Source organism: Haliaeetus leucocephalus, unplaced genomic scaffold, assembly GCF_000737465.1.
Source record: "Haliaeetus leucocephalus isolate CR32 unplaced genomic scaffold, Haliaeetus_leucocephalus-4.0 Scaffold273, whole genome shotgun sequence".
Taxonomy (NCBI): Eukaryota; Metazoa; Chordata; class Aves; order Accipitriformes; family Accipitridae; genus Haliaeetus; species Haliaeetus leucocephalus.
The window spans coordinates 11,240,369-11,245,437 of record NW_010972709.1 but is presented as its reverse complement, the minus strand read 5'-3'; positions in this window follow the sequence as shown (position 1 = coordinate 11,245,437).

Genomic DNA, 5,069 nt, shown 5'->3' with positions numbered 1-5,069 from the left:
CCCCCGGTGCCGCCCCCCCGGCCGCCCCCGCTGCTCCGTCCGGCTCTGGGCAGGGAGGTGCCGCTTCCCACCCTCAGCGGCGAGGGGCGCGTTATCTGCGTTCTCTCTTGCTTTTTCCAGCCGGCCGCCAGAGCGGATGGGCCGGCCTGCTGTGTCCGGTGCGGTTGTACGAGAGCAGAAAGGGACAAAATAACCAGGTTCGGGGGTTTCTGCTGCTTTCTCCGGCGTGTTCGTCAGATGCCGCAGGCACCGGGGGGACGCGGGGCCCAGCAGCCCTGTGCTGGCGTGGGGGGCAGCGAGCGGAGCCTCCCCGCGCTGATGTGCCGCGGGCAGCCCGGGTCAGCTCTGAGGTGCGGGGAAATCAGCCGCGGTAGGAGGCAGAGCCCACAAAGAGAAGACCCTGTTTCTCATTACTGGTTTCCCGAGCTTTTATGTAACCCTTATGTTTCACTTTTAAAAATAGAAAGACACTTTCCCTGCGTTGTGTGTTGCAGGAGATAGTCTCTCCTTCAAGAAAGAAACTCTCCTTCCTTCGACTGGGAATAAAGCAAACAAGGAAAACAAACCAATGAGCAGGCATACATCCCTCTTCATCCACCTCACTTCTCTCTCTGGAGAGGACAAGATGCTTAGGGCTTTAATTGCAGCAAGGGAGGTTTGAATTGGACGTAAGAAAAACTTTTTAACCATGAAGACAGTGAAACACCGGAACAGATTGCTTGGGGAGATTGTGGCAGTCCCGTCACTGGAGGAGTTTAAAATTAAGATAAGCAGATGTATGGATGTCTGCTGAAAGTGCTCTGGGTACCGCTGATGCTCTCCTGGAGCAGGGGATGACTCGATGCCCTCCTGGAGCCCCTTCCAGCCCTGTCCTCTGCGTTTCCATGGCCAGCACGAGGAACACGGTGCCCTTTCCCACTGTAATTGTGAACTCTTTTTCACCCTGGACACTTGCCACTTCCCTCCTCCTTGCCGAGCCTCTGTGCCAGCACCGTTAGCACAAGTTGTTATTGAAGAAAAAATACAGGCTCCAGCATTCATCACCAGCAGCACAACCTGTCGGTGGATTGCTGTTCGACATCGTAGCACTTGCAGCCTCCTAAATCTCACAGCAAAGCCTCTGCTGGAGGAATGTATCTGGGTTATGTTCTCTGTGGTGTCATTTGCGGCCCTGGGATGCTGTCAAACCTCTAGACCCAGAGCAATGTGGGGGCTGCCTGCTAGAGAAGATAAGCTTCACCTGCTGCCATCCAGCTGCTGGTAATTTTTTCCACTGGGCAGCAATGACATTCCACCTTGAAGACAGGACACAGTGCTGCCAATTGAGCTCCTGTTGGTTCCATTACAAAGGAAGGGGATCTTACAGTGATCACATCACCATGTGTCTGTTACACATCTTTTAGGTGGGGTTTGGGGCCTCCAGTGCCTTGCAGATTAAATTCTGGACTCCCCAGCTAATATCCAGAGCATTAAGCTGATGCTGTAGCATGTTATCCAAAGCCAGCTGCTCTGTGCAGACGTTGGGCCAACATGCCAGTGCAGGTTCAAGCATGCAAAACCCTGGGAGATGCTCTCCAGCCATGGGTAGAGATAGGCACAAGCTACTTGCATAGTTTCCTTTAGCAGCAGCATTGATCTTAGATGGTCGTGGACTAATAAATCCTCCACAGTTTGTTTCCAAACGTGTCTGCGATGACAGCCAGCAGTGCTTGGGCAGAGATGGTAGAGCACGACTGTCTCAAAGTGCTACCTACGTCGGGAGGGGGTCTGTGGATGGGATCTTTGGATTTGCTTTGACCTCATTCAGGTCACAGGCTCCTGTGGAATAAATGCTGCACCAAAGGAACGAGGCTAGCAGGATCCACCTCCTAGTAAGAAACCCCCTAGTAACAAATCCAGCGGTGATGAAACCAGGACTGTGCAGCAGTAATGCACACAGCCCTGTGTTCTGAATCGGGTCGTAGGCTTCATAATTAAGATGGTGCTGAAATCAGCCTGCTCTGTGGTCTTACTGCTCACGCGTTTCTTTTTCCTGCATGCAGTGAGCACGGGGGCATGAGCGAGACTGAACTGTGTCACATCGCTGTTGTGCAGGGCAGTCCCTCCTGAGGAGGAGGAAAGTTTCACGCTTTCCCACTGGGAAGCTCCCTCAGTTCAACCTTTGTCTTTCCCCCGACTTCGCTGTGCTTGAGAAAGGTCAGGCTGGAGCCGCAGGATCAGGCCAGGCAAGATAATGTACTTTATCATTGATTTCCAGTGAGAAGTTGCGTTATGAGATTAAATGTCTCATTTTTATTGCATGGGGAGGCAGAGAAAGCAAGAGGTCTGAAAATAAAATAGCAGTCGAAGTGATGTGTTTCTGCTGGAAGGTGCTTGTGACCGGGAACGGACATACTTTGTTTGTTCAGTCCTTTGGAGGTGAACTTTGAGAAGCCACTTCCTTCTGAGGTTGGTAAACAAAGTCAAACCTCATCTGTGTTTAAACCAGTGACTAATTAATGTGTTTAATTGGCCTGCATCTACTAATTCCAGGCTGGCAGGGAATTTATTAAAAAGCTTTTCTAATTTTAATGGATTGACATAAGCAAAGCTGCTTAACCATCTCAGATGAAAGATGCTAAACAGGGACCCGCAGTGTGGGTCTGTTTGAGTCGGTCCCATTGCCTGACGTACGTGGGGAGAGGTGGGAGCATCCCACCAGCTTTGCTCAAGCTGCTTTGGGCATTGATGCTGCCTTGGTCTGTGCAGACAGCTCCTGGTCCCCAAGCAAAGGGGTCAACATTAGCAGGACGTACGGCAGTGGCTGCCGTCGCACCTCGGGCTGCGCTGCCCACCTACCCACGGGCGGCAGCCAGGGCTGAGGACGGGCTCTGGCAGGCGTCAGCCCCCTCCCCGGGTTTCGACCACGAGGTGCTCCAGCTCTCCGGGCACTTGGGGACAATCCTGGCGTGCTCTGCTTCTTTTGGTTATTTTAAACACCAAATAGATGTTTTCTTTTGCCTTAGTAAAAGCATCAGCTATTCTGGCTTTAATGCCATTTAATACCAAGATTATAGCCTCACAATGCGATGGGATATTTTTAAAGCAACGGATTAGTTAATTTCTGAAAAGGGTTAGATACTGAGATATGAATAACAACCAGCTGCAGCTGCCCAGATGAGAGTGGGACTCCAAGCACTGCTCGGCTGTCCCAGGCCAGGCGGCACCGTGAGCCGGGCACAGGGAGCAATCCCTCCTCTCCGCGCAAGGGGCCACAGCGATGCCCTCTTCTGCACGCACAGGGTCCCTGACTGGATCCAGGCTGGACATAGCAGCGTTTGCTTCTCCCCCATGATTCCGTAAACCTTCCTGTAAAATATCCTCTGTCCTACGGGCCACGCTCAGGGTTACTGCAGGCTCAGAAGCCTCACTGCTTTCTCTCAGCTCTAGGATTTCCCTGCTGCCTCCCTCCCTTGACTCTTGTAGCTCGGACGGCTGCAGGCGCTTTGCTCTGTGTTGTAATCTGGAAGCTCAGCAAGAGAATTAATGAAGCGTTGGATATAAGATGGCTGCAAATGCAGATTGCCTCCGTGTGGCCACCATGGACGTGGCTTGCAGGTTTCAAACCCCAGGGCAGGTGGACACAGCTCCACCCACGTATGACTGTCTTCAACCACCTTGCCTAGTACTAGCCATGCTAAACCTCGGCCGTGCCTCCCCAGCCCATTAGTGAGCTTTCCCCCATTACCCTTCCTACCCAAAACGGGTCCTGCACAGCCCTGTCCTCCCCAGCCCTGCTCCCCCCGGCAGGCTGATCTGCTGGTGGTTGTACACGAAGCATACCTGGGCTGGAAATGCTGACAGTGCTCTTGACAGTTTATGGTCACAAACTCTATTTTCAGCCTAATAAGTTTTTTATACGCTTGGAAAGCTGTCAGTTGAACATCAGCCAGGCACAAAGTACCTGCCATAAAGTGCCTGGACCGCAACCAAATGGGAAAGGTGCTGCTCTGCTTTAGCAAGTTCTTGATCTCAGCCGCTTTAGTTGGTTCATTTCTTTGGTTTGAGGACCTTGGCTTTAATAATAAAATAATAAGATAAAATAATAATGCTCCTGCTTAATAATTTGTGGAAATATTTGCTGAGAACCGGTTAAATCAGAACTGGCAACCAGTTTGGATTGGGGCTTGGGGGTGGGAGGCTCTGCGGTACTGCTGCCGGTGCTGGGGTGGACTGGTCCCTGTGAAGAGCTGCTGGAGCCCAGTGACGAAGGAGAGAGGCTCTGGGAATGTGTCTGGAGAAAGGTCCCACTCCCTGGAAAAGTTAATCTGGAGATGAGCTGCCACGGCCATGACTCCAGACTCACCGTACAAACATGGTCACGTCAAACCCTCAGCCAAACGCAGAGCAGGGCCTGATCCTGAGCGTGCCTCTGCTCCCACCACGGCAGCGTCACGATGCTATAAATGACTTTCCTGCATCACAGCCCGCGGGGTTGCCAGGAAGGTCAAGGATGGGGGGCCAAAGGGTCTGGGAATGAATTGCAAATATGCGAGGCTCTTTCGGAGGGTGCCCCGGTGACAGCTTCACCCCTGTCCTGCAAGGCAGCCCCTGCCATGGGGGCACTGCACTGGAGGGACAGGAAAGGTCCTGAGCTGCTGTAGGGTTCCTGTGGGACACCCCTGGGCAAGCGATGGGCTCTGACACACTGTGTGGCACATCATAACCCACATGGCACCCGGTGAGAGCCACGGTCCCTGGTGGGAGCCCTGCGGGTGGCTTCAGTGCCAAAGGCGTCTGCCCGCACGGTCGGTTCATTAACCGGGTCCCATGGCACCCTGCTTCCCATGGGTCCCACTGCAGGGCACCGCGGGCTGGCCAGGGCAGGAGGCAGCTGCTGCCAGGTGCCAGCTGCCAGCTCCGGCAGTGCGTTTGCGTGCCTGCCTGGGTGTGCTTGAGGGAGGAACGGTGGTGGCTCCCGTCCCACCAGCGAGCTGAGACACGCTCCGGGTGAGATTTGGCCGTGTTGGCAGCCGGGGCGGTGACCTCGTGGCGCGGGAGCTGCGGCAGCCCTGTCTGCCACCCCGGGG